This window comes from Nicotiana tabacum, chromosome 13, assembly GCF_000715075.1.
Source record: "Nicotiana tabacum cultivar K326 chromosome 13, ASM71507v2, whole genome shotgun sequence".
Classification (NCBI taxonomy): Eukaryota; Viridiplantae; Streptophyta; class Magnoliopsida; order Solanales; family Solanaceae; genus Nicotiana; species Nicotiana tabacum.
Genome location: NC_134092.1, coordinates 61,538,649 through 61,550,437, shown reverse-complemented (window position 1 = coordinate 61,550,437; position 11,789 = coordinate 61,538,649). Strand labels below are relative to the sequence as shown.

General features: G+C 35.3%; 1 long non-coding RNA gene across 5 annotated transcripts; it reads left to right on the top strand.

Annotated features, from left to right (window-relative positions):
- The first annotated feature begins 4,616 nt into the window (after positions 1-4,616).
- Positions 4,617-11,457, top strand: LOC107780791 (uncharacterized). 5 transcript variants are annotated; one of them, XR_001646901.2, is made up of 4 exons: positions 4,617-4,793; positions 6,742-6,800; positions 7,623-10,756; positions 11,247-11,457. It is a non-coding gene; the product is annotated as an uncharacterized LOC107780791 (long non-coding RNA). The 5 variants fall into 5 exon arrangements; XR_001646899.2 differs by having other exon boundaries at positions 6,742-10,756; XR_001646898.2 differs by having other exon boundaries at positions 4,617-4,901; positions 6,742-10,756.
- The last annotated feature ends 332 nt before the right edge of the window (positions 11,458-11,789 follow it).

Below are 11,789 nucleotides of genomic sequence, written 5' to 3'. Positions count from 1 at the left end.
GGACTGATTACTACGAGACGTTATATCAGTTGACCTGACAAAGCCGTTCTTTGAGACTAAAGAATTTTGAACGAAGGTTCGGAGGGGTGTAAAAGACAACCCTCATATGCCATTGTGTTTGATAGTGTATGGCCAGGATACAATAGGAAAGAATATGATGACAATGTATATAAAGCGGTAATAGATAGTGTGATAACAGTAATATATCAAAGTAGGCAGATAAGTACATAATGAACAAGTAGGCAGGTAAGCATATATTTGCAAATTAAGTATAGTTAAAGCAGTATATAAACAAATGTTCTTAAATTCTAGATCTAGTCTAAGTCTGCTAAGGTCAGAACCTAAGTGTTAATCCACATCAGAGTCGTCATGTTGTTGCACACTATTTTACACAAGTCAAAAACAAGATTCAACTAGTGGTTTTCCCGTTGTTGATGAAAGAGTGTCGCCACCTAATATTTAAAGGTATACTAGGGTACCTATTCAGTTATTAAATTATTATCCTATTAGTCTACTAACCGGTGAGATTTGGGTAAGGGTTCTTGTTCGTCTAACCTTGCATTACCACCTAGTCTATCGAGTGTTCATCCAGTATTTCATGTTTCCATACTCCAGAAGTATTTCGGTAATTTGACTCATGTTTTGGACTTCAACACGATTTAGTTAGATGGGGATTTGACTTATGATGTTGAGCCGGTGGCCATTTTGGATCGACAGGTTTGAAAGTTGAGGTCAAGAATATAGCTTCCGTGAAGGTGCAATGGAGAGGTCAGCCAGTCAAGGAGGCCACTTGGGAGACTGAGCGGGAGATGCGGAGCAGATATTCATTCCTATTTGAGACCCAAGGTATGACTCTAGACCCGTTCGAGCACAAACGTTTGTTTAAGAGGGGGAGAATGTAACTACCCGATCGGTCATTTTGAGTATGGTAGTCCTGTTCCCCCATTTATTTCTTATGCTATGCTCAATTGTTGATATGTGACTTGCCGGGGTGGTTGGTTTGGTTCCGGGGATGTTTCATAATGGATTGGGATACATAGTCCCATGGTTGGAAGCCTAAGTTGAAAGAGTTAACCGGATGTTGACTTATATGTAAATGACTTCGGAATAGAGTTTTGATATTTCTGATAGCTCCATATGGTGATTTTGGACTTAGGAGTGTGTCCGGATATTGATTTGGAGGTCTGTAGGTGATTTTAACTTGAATTGGCGAAAGTTGGAAAAGCTGAAGTTTGGAGAGTTGAGAAGTTTGACCGAGAGTTGACTTTGTGGTTACCTGGCTCAGATATTGGTTCCGAAAGTTAGAATAGGTCTGTTGTGTCATTTATGACTTGTGTGAAAATTTTGAGGTTAATCGGAGTTGGTTTGGTATGTTTCGGCATTAGTTTTGGAAGTTAGAAGTTCATAAATTCATTAGGCTTGAATCGATATGCGATTCGTGGTTTTAGTATTGTTTTATGTGATTTGAGGCATCGAGCGAGTTCGTATAATATTTTAGGATATGTTGGTATGTTTGGATAGGGCCCCGGGGGCCTCGTTTGTGATTTGGATCATGTTCGGCTCACTTTTGGACTTGTTGGACTGTTGTTATGTCTGTTGCTAGTTTCCTTATATGCGATTGCAAGTGGAAGTCCGCAATCGCGAAGTGTTGTTTGGGCGACTGGTGAAATTATTCTACACGTTCGCGAGAATAGGTCTGCGATCGCGAAGCTTGGAGAGTTAGTGCTACACGAACACGTGATGGGTGCAACATTCACGATGAAGGAAGAGGAGGCATGGGAAGTCAGGCACGTTGCTCTACGCGATTGCTTGAGTGTGTCTGTGATCGCGTACCTTTGGAGGAATTAATCACCGCATTTGCGATGGTTTGTTCACGTTCACGAAGAGTATTTTGAGGGTAGCATATTTTGTTCTTCGCGATCGAGAGAGACTTTCCGCGATCGCGGAGAGAAGTCACTGGGCAGTAGTGTTAAATATCAAAATCGAGGGTTTGAACCCATTTCTCATATTTTGAGCTAGATACCTTGGATTTGGGCGATTCTTGAAGGGATGTTAAAGGAGTTGATTGGGGTAAGTGATTCTAACTCGGTTTTGGTTGTTATACATGAATCTGTCATTATTTTTAACATTTAATTAGTGTTTTGGGTTGGAAAAATTGGGGAAACTTGGTGAAACTTCATAGACCATAATTTGAGGATTTGGAGGTTGAGTTGAGATCGGAATTGTGTAATTTTGGTATGGTTTGACTCGTTATTGAATGAGTGTTCGGATTTTGTTAATTTTGTCAAATTCCGAGCATGAGCCCGGGGTTGACTTTTTAACTTTTGTTAAAGAACTTAGCTTTATCATATGGAATTGATTCCTATAGCTTGTGTTGATTGTATTAAGTTGTTTATAGCTAGATTCGAGTCGTTCGGAGGCCGATTCGCAAGGCAAGGGTGTGTTAGAGTAGTGATTTGTACAGTTTGAGGTAAATAACACTTCTAAACTTGATACTGAGGTATGAATCCCTAAACTACGTGTTATGTGATTGGTGTTGAGCTGACAAACATGCTAGGTCACGGGCGTGTGGGCGTGCACCTTAGTAATTGTGACTCGGTTAATTCTGTGGAACTGTGTAGTTGTCTAATCTTTTTATTATTCATGTATTCTCCATGTGTTAGAAAAATTGGGCTGTGAATCATGTTAAAAATCATATTTAGGCTATATGCTGGTACTATTGGGACCCACAAAGGTCATTTTTGTTGTTGAGTTATTTGCTTAAATTACAGTTATGTACTCAGTCGCATTCATTATTAGCATATCATATCTCAGTCTCTGTAATCATTATTGTTACATCATGTATCACTGTTTTGGGTTGATTGGCATGAGTTTTGTGAGCCCGAGAGACTAGAGAGATTGATGACTGAGTGACGCCGAGGGCCTGATTGTGAGTTATATTTATGGGATCGGGCTACACGCCGCAGCATGGCATAATTGTCTTATATTAGCGCTTGGGCAGGATCCACCCCTCCGGAGTCCGACATATCAGTAGTGAACACAAGTACCTATGAGTGCGAGTGCCGAGCGATTGAGGGTGCTGAGTGATTGAGAGTGTTGACTGATTGAGAGTGCTGAGTGATTGGGACTGCCGAGTGATTGAGCATGCTGAGTGAGGATGAATATTCCGAGAGTATGAGTTTATGACTTTATCTCTGTGTTGCATTACAGTTGACATGCATACTTGACATATAGACATCGAGATGTGACATACGTCATATTAGTCATACTTGGCATATTTTATCCGTGTTATGCTCAATGTAAGGCCCCATGAATTTTTTTCTAAAAACCGGGATTTCGTGATGCCGGGGTAGGCGTAGAGGTTAATCACTTCTGCGGCCCATTATGCGGTTGTATAATCACTCTGCGGGCCGCAGAATGGCCGCAGAGTGACATAGTTTTCTGGACCATTTCGCGGGCCGCACTCTGATCGTATATCCAGCTTTGAGATTTTTGCGGAGGGAGGTTCTGTGGCGCATTATGCAACCGCAGAACATGTTTGCGGGCCGCATAACGACCGCAGACCCAGACAAAGTTTTCCATTTTTTGGCACCAAATTGTGCGGCCGATATGCGGACCGCATATCCATTCTGCGACCGCAGATCTTGTCTCGGGGCTTCATTTTTGGGGTTTTTAAACCCGAGTTCAAAATGTAGAATATGTGCTAGAAATGTTAAGACTTCAAGTCAAGATCGAAATAAAGGTTGTTATGCCAACTTGTATGAAAAGCCTCTATGTGCCTAAGATTCCCAAATTGCTCGTATGTGAATTTAATATCTTGAATGGAAAGCCTTATTGTTGTTGATAATGATAATGATATTTGAATGTGGGAAAAGGGGACTAAAATTATGAAATACGGCCAAGTGCCAAGAATGACTTTATAATTATGGCCACTAGTGCCAATAAATTGAAAGGATATGAAAGAAGTATGATGTGAGATGATTGACTGAAAAAGGTGATGTCTTGGGTGAGATGGCCTAGCCGATCGGGCCGTGATCGGACGCCATATCGCATACATGGTGGTGACTGTGCTGGGAATGATAATTGACTTTGTGGTTATGGTTTATGTCTCAAATGAGACGACCTAGCCGGTCGGGTCGTGATCGGACTCCGTGTAAGAATACAGAAGTATTTTTAATTATGGTATATCGGCATTAAAGATCACCCAACCTAATAACATGGAAATTGACTCGAAAATTTATGTGATTCTTAACTTGATGTTTTAGTATTACACTAATTCTATTGGAACGGTTATTTTGCAACGGTTAGAGAACTGTTGCAACAGATTATGTTTTGGAACGGTTTTAATCGTCCCAATAGAGTGAAAAGGCTTTTGGAACACTTCTGAAGCAAAACCGTTCCAATAGGATAGTAACCATCACCATAAATAAAACTATGAAAACAGTTTATAAAAGTGATATAATAGGGTTATTTATGGGAACTGTGTGGTAAAATAAAATATATATTGTGACCGTTTATTTTTTCCTCCCTACTTTCCCTCTTACATATTTATTAAAAAAAGAAAAAAAAAAATAGATGAGCCCACAAAATTTTAATACTAACTCTTTAATTTATTTTGTAAGTTAGAAAAGTGAAGCATTTCGTCTCTCTATTGTCTCATCTAAAGCCTTTCGTCTCTCAAGTCTTAAACCTAGAAAAAATCGCTATCGACGAACTGTGCGGCCTGCTCCGGCGAAGGAAGATCCATTCCGACGAAGGACAACCATTTTGGCTAATATAAGGGAATCTCAGATGTAGGTTGTCGGTATTTTACCCATGTTCGATATTTTCTATGGTTGTTTGATGTTCGCTATTGTTTCGCTGGAAAATTGTTTCGCTACTTCTTCTGTTTTCTTTCTCTGGTGAGATTTTTGATAAACCCATTAATTTACTCTGTCCTTTGTTTGTATTATATGATAAATTTTGTGGTTTCTAGTTTGTAAAATTGGGGGTTTAGTTGGTGGGTTTTGATAGATGAAAGGGCTGTTGAGAATAGATCAATTTCATGTTGAAATCGTTTTCTAGTATGGATTTTGTTATCAATAATGGGTCTTATTCTACATTTTCTTTCTTCACAATGATGCTTTGTACTCTTTGAAGAAAGAGACTTAGAGGGTGTTTGGCTAAGCTGGTCAAACTAGCTTATAAGCACTTTTCGGCTTATCTACGCGTTTGGTAAAGTTAAAAGTGCTTATAAGCCAAGTGCTTATAAGTCAAAAATAAGCCAAAAGCCGTAAGATGGTCACCCCAGCTTATAAATTTTTAGCTTAGAAGCACTTTAAGTTTGACCAAAATTTTTACTATTTTATCATTAAAATATTCTTTTTTAGAACAAAACTATTACATCGATACTCACTACTTCAAGTACTATTTCAACCTAACCCCCGCTCTTCAAGTCTGCAATGTCCATTGACTATTTAAGATAAGTAAATTCTTTATTCCTTTGCATATTTATATCTATGTGATTGTGTATTAATCTTTGAACTGTATGTAATAAATGAGGACATATCAAATTTTTGGTGTGTTGCTTTCTAAATGTTGTGGTGATAAAGACAATGTTTGTTTCTCTTCAAATATTTTGTCCTATTTAGGTTTATTTTTTATTGAGAAACTTTTATCAATTTATTAATTATTATAACTTATGATTATATGTTTATCATAAAATAAATAATATTTATCATAAAAATTATCTTATCTAAGCATAGTTGTATTTAAAATAAAATGACAAATAGAATATTTTGTATTTGGATCGATTTGGAATCTAAAATTTTGAATAAATTACGCCCTTATAAGTATAAACACTTCTAAGGTTATTTAAGTCATTATAACAGAAAAAGAGCTTATCAGCACTTTTTTTTATCAAATACAGCAACAACTTATTATCAATTTCAGCACTTGTATCCAAACACGTAACTGCTTATTTATTAAATCAGTTTTAGCACTTAAAAGTGCTTTTCAGCACCTAATGCTTATCAGCTAATTCATATCAGCTAATCCAAACGGCCTCTTACTCGGTAATGAACAATTACAATACAAGTATAATAAAATATCATCTCTGTTGGTTCATATTGCTCCTGCACTTAATGTCAACTGCCTAATGAAACTAATACTAACTTACTAATACTAACTTTCAATAAAGTGTTTCTGAGAATTAGTGTTGCATATTTATTTTTGTTTGTTGCTTCTTTCCCACATAATAGGATTATAAACTTTCCTCACAATGTGGGGGCTTCAATTTGAATGAAAAATGAAAAATCATTCACTTTCCTGATAATTACTACAGGCAATGAGCTAGACAATGTGGGCTGACACTAAAAGTTGGACAGACGCTTTGGGTGTCCAAAGTGGTTTGTTGTCCAACACTGACTAACTGCCATGTTACAAATAATCCTTCTTGTCTTGTTGTTCCATGGACGAAGCATTATATGATTGCACTTTTTAGAACATTCATAGAACCTTAAATTTGGTGAATTGGTCTTGCGTATACATAATTGATTGTTAAACATCTGTAGTAACTCATGCATCACATCTTTGATTAAATAATGGGGAATTCATAGAAGTTGAAGTGTAGCATCTGCAACAGAAGATAATGACAACAATCTTCCAACTTGCTTGCATGTTGCTTGTTTGCGGGTTAGCTGTTTCATTTTATTGAAAAATGACTTTCCGTGAGTAATAAAATATTTTTGTGATTCTGAACAGCTGATTTAGCGGAGCAATTTTTTCATGGGATTCTTCTGCTTGGGCCATATCAGATAGAGGTTTATTTTTTCATACAAGTAATATATTGTGTGAATTTGCATTGGTCATAGCGACAAAATAGGATCTGTTCATGAGTGATGAAAGTAAAACTGACTTCCTTAGTGTCATGTTTTAAAGTTATTTGTATATACCCCGTTAAATATCATATACGATTTGACATACTTAGTCCCCATTTAGGAATCCATTTATTAGGACTCACTTGTTTCCAATTTAAGGTAATGAGCTCTCTTTCTAGTTTAAATTTCTACTCAATTCACCTTTTCACTTTTCCAATAGTAGGATCTAGAACTAGGAAACTAGCAAAAACATAGCAGAGTCTTTATTATATTAACAAATTCCCAGCAGAGTTAACTTTTTTTCAAAATATGGTAAAATCCCTACAATTAAGGAAACTGACTAATTATGAAATTAATTCAAACCTAAAAGATATCCATTTAGTATGATATTAATTAACCACTTATTAAGAGATATTATGTTATTTCAAATCGCTTCGTAGATCTCTTCTTTAGAGTAAGAATTTTCTGTTGTTTATTCATAGTCATATTGATCACCTTCATAGTTTTTCACCTTTTTCATCTTCTTGCTGATGCTTTTTCCTACACTCATATCCATCATCATCTTCACAACATTATTATTATATAGTATATATTGTATGATATATAGTAATTGTGGGAAAAGAGAAGTTTGGTGATAAGACATACAATAAAGGAATTTGACAGAATGGTTCCTTCTGTACTACAATTAACTATAATAAAGTGATCTGGTATAGTGATTCTAAAGAAATCATATACCTTGTGCTTTGAGCTTGTTATGTATTTCAGAAATGAAACTCGAATGCAACATATTCTTGAAGATGTTCCAGCTTCTCAGTTTAAGGAACTCCTTAGGTATTGGAACTCTGAGAAACTCCAGGTATGTGACTTTTTACTTGTTCTTCTTCGTCTTCTTGAACTTCTTCTTAAAATTCTTCTTCTTTTTCTTCTTTCTGGAGATGTTTTCTCCTTCTTCTTGGCCATTGCTGTTGTCTTTCCCTTCTTTCTCTGCTTCACTGCTGCTGTTTTTTTTCTTTTCGTTTTTCACTTTGTTGCTACTGCATATACACTCTGCTCGCCGCTGTTGCTATTTTTAAAGACTAGCCAAAGACCTTGCAATCTGAAATTTCCTATAACTACTAAACAAAATACAATCATAATTGGACAAGGTGTACAACATCAAAAGACGATTAAGCTATAAGCAGAAACGATTAAAAGCAGATATAACTTGGAAATATTGTAGAATGCCAAAATTGAAGATGTCTTGGCTTCATCAGAAGTGTCAAATTTCTAGTCATTGAGTACTATTGTGGAGATATTATTGCAGTTGCTCCATACTCATGATTGAAGCAAGAAAACCACTAGTTTGGACCAAAAAACTCTGCAGAAAACTTCAGCAAATAATAGCATGTAGGCAGAATGCTGGGACAAAAATGACCTAGAATGAGAAAAGTATCACAATAGGTTTCTTTCTTTATTTTTCTACTATATTAGAAGTGCGAGTGCACTAGGTGAAGCAGGGTGGTCTTCGTCGACATGCCTGCTTTACCTAAAATATATTTGCCACTCCTTTTGTATATTATTACCCCAGTTGCCATCACAAAGTTTTGTAAATATTTGAAACTTCTTAGTCATTCTCAGGGCCCATATTGTCAGCCCCAATCCCATTTGTGCTGTATTTCCTGACTGTCTGCCTTATAGAAAATATCTTGGTCCCTGCTTTTATATTTTATTACTTCAATTGCCATCGTACATTTTAGTAAATAAAGAAAACATTTGAGGCATTTTTAAGGCCCAAATTGTCAGCCTCAATTGTGTTGTATGTAGAGATTTTACTCCACGTGAAACCAAACATTTGCTCCGTATTTTTGAAGCTAAGCTTAAACAGAAACAAGAATAGAAAGATCCTTAAACTTTGTTTGAAATGAAAAACAATGTCTAGAACCTGGTGGTAACCATTGAAAGACTTATTAATACTTTACTATTGTTTCACTCATTAGTTCTTAATTATAACATCGAGCAAAATTAATAAAAAGGGAAAAAGATGATTCATTCTTAATTTAGTATTCTTCTATACTTTATCGTATCAACTTTTGTATACTCGAGCTTAATTATTTATTCAACATGTTTACTACTAAACTTAAAAATATAGTCATCTATTAGTTCCTAATCAGTGTTATTTGTCAAAGCTTTTGATAGAGTTGTGATATTAAAGCAACTGAGCTACACAAATGATTTTTTAGAATGATCATGTCCAAATGGTTTCACTACCTAGCAATAAAATGATGAATTGGGTCATTATTGATTTCTTTCAACTTTGATCGTACTCAAAATATAAGTTATTAATGTAAGTTATTAATTTTAATATAAAAATAATATCTCCTCGAAATATATCTTACACTCACTCATTATTTATAACTATCTTTTTTTTATAACCGTGGTGTTCGGGCAAGCTTGCGTGCACCTCGACTAATTCCACGGGATACCTGCAACCTCCCACCAGCAACATGTACCAGGTAACTCTATCCACCAAGGCTTGGATAGATGGGAAGAAATCACTTAGTGTTTGCATCCGTTGGAATTTGAACCTCAGACCTCATGGTTCTCACCCACTTCATTGACCACTAGGCCACACCTTTGGGTGCTATTATTTATATCTATCTTTAATATCATACTCGAAATTTAAATATAATAACTCTATCTAAAAATTTAGCTAAAATTATTGAATCGTCAAATGATATGTAGTGTTCAATCTAGAGAAAGTTGACACATAAAGGATGTTTTAAATAGTATTTATTCATTAGCAAATATAGACAAAGCACACCTAAGCAGTTAAATATTTTGCGAAGTTTCCCTTGATGTTTGAGAACATTGATTAAAAGTTAATATTTTTTACACGATATGTTCTATGAAAGCACTAGTTAAAATAGTATAATATTAGAATTTTATTTTATTTTAAATAGTACTTTTAATTGCAATGTGCGCACGGGCTTTATTGCTCCTAGTAAACAAAGAGACGAAGAGTTTAGCAGCATCTAATAAGATCAATTAAGGCGATTCCATTTCGAATGTCATAGATAGAAACAGAGAAGCTAGGACATGATTACTGTTGTCGAAGTCGTCTGCCCATTGATGTCAATATTAGAAATGTGCTCTCTTCATTAACCAACAATATTTGGCTGACAGAAACATTAAAGCATATACTCTATCATGACAATATCATAACTGCTTTGAAATACTCGCAGTGTGCCCTCATGATATTGTCTCCATTAGATTACGACCAAGAAATAACACTATCAGCTAGGGAATAAAATCATCTTGAACATTAATTTCCTTGATTGATGATATTTTAAGGATAAAATTTCTTTGAGTGAGATACTTAGGGGACTAGTCAGGCAAAAAGAACTCCAGTAATGTCTATTAAACATATAATTCTGATTACCACACTCTGAAAATGACAAACCAAAATATTCCTCTAACAACAAAAGATGGTCTATCAGGATAGCTACAAGCTGTAACATCCTCAAGAACAAAGCCAATAACAAAGCTAGATGAATGTTGAAAGAAACTAGAAAAATAGAAATTACATAACAATGGATGGGGGTTGCAAGAACTTCTTTGAGAGGGAAAGTAGGATGTTATGAACCATCTTCAAATACTTCAAATTCTATACAAAAATCGAAGGAGAAGATACAAAAGAATGGAGGAAAAAATTGAGGAACAAAAGGGAACTATCCGTCAAGAAGTTATTGCAGATGTCCTTGCACGACTTCAGCGTTCAAGAATTGATATTGATGCTAACATTATTCTAGCGGCATTGGGTGATAATTCATCGGGAGAAGCTTCATCTGCACAACAAACAACTTTGCAACCAATCCGTCATCCATCTACTGGAAGCAACAAAGAAGGCCAACTCATTCTAGGTATTAGCTCATTGACTATTCAATAATTTTTGTGAGATCTACTGTCTTAGGTTGGTACTTCATGTGCTGCACTTAATTATTTAAATGAGGTTGCGATTGGAGTGACTGTTACTTGAGAAGATTGAATAATTTAGTTGTGATGTTGTTCTGTGATGTAATAGTGTTCGAAGATGTTATGGCCGATTGTTGCTTAAAAAATACCAGACTGGAGAGTTGTTTAATATGGTTTGTCTGTTGCTGATTCTGGTTTGTTGTATGTTGTTAAAGAAGTTAAACATCATTGTAACAGACGGGAGAGTTGAAAATTATTGTTGTGTATAGCATAATGTTATTTTGAGCAAGTTAAAATTTTTGGGATAGTCGTATCCACAAAAGAAACTCTGCCGAAAATTTTAAAATTTTAGAGAGTTAGAAAATTTTTGAGTTATCAGATTGGTCATTCAATTATCTTAAATTTTTTTTTTAAAATATTTTTGATTGAATTTTGTAGGTGCAACAGTTGCGGTTGAAAGCAGTGATGAAGACCTTACTTAGTGTTGTTGATAGTTGTTAGACTTTCTATCATCATGTTCAAGGATATTTTAGTTTAGAACTTTTTGTATACAAATTGAAACTCATCTACTTTGACTTTTGAGTTGTTGACCAAACAATGTATTCATATTTTGTTTTTGTATATGGATAATGCGAGTTGGATATTTTAATCTTATTTTGTGGCTTGTATAAGTTATGGTGTATAAACTTTCATTGCATTGGAAAATATTCCTCATTTTGCTTCCATCAATATTAGAAATTACAATAGTGGATCGTTGCAATAGAAAATATAACCGTTCTAATAGATCTAGCAAACAATAATAGTAGCCCTCTGTTAATCGTTGCAATATGTTGCAATACCTATAATTGTTGCAATACATAACATAATCGTTGATATATATCATGAAAACCGTCACAATAGACTTAAAAAAATTGTTGGTATAATTATAACACAACGGTTTATAACCGTCCCAACATAACAGAAAATCGTTCCCATAGATTG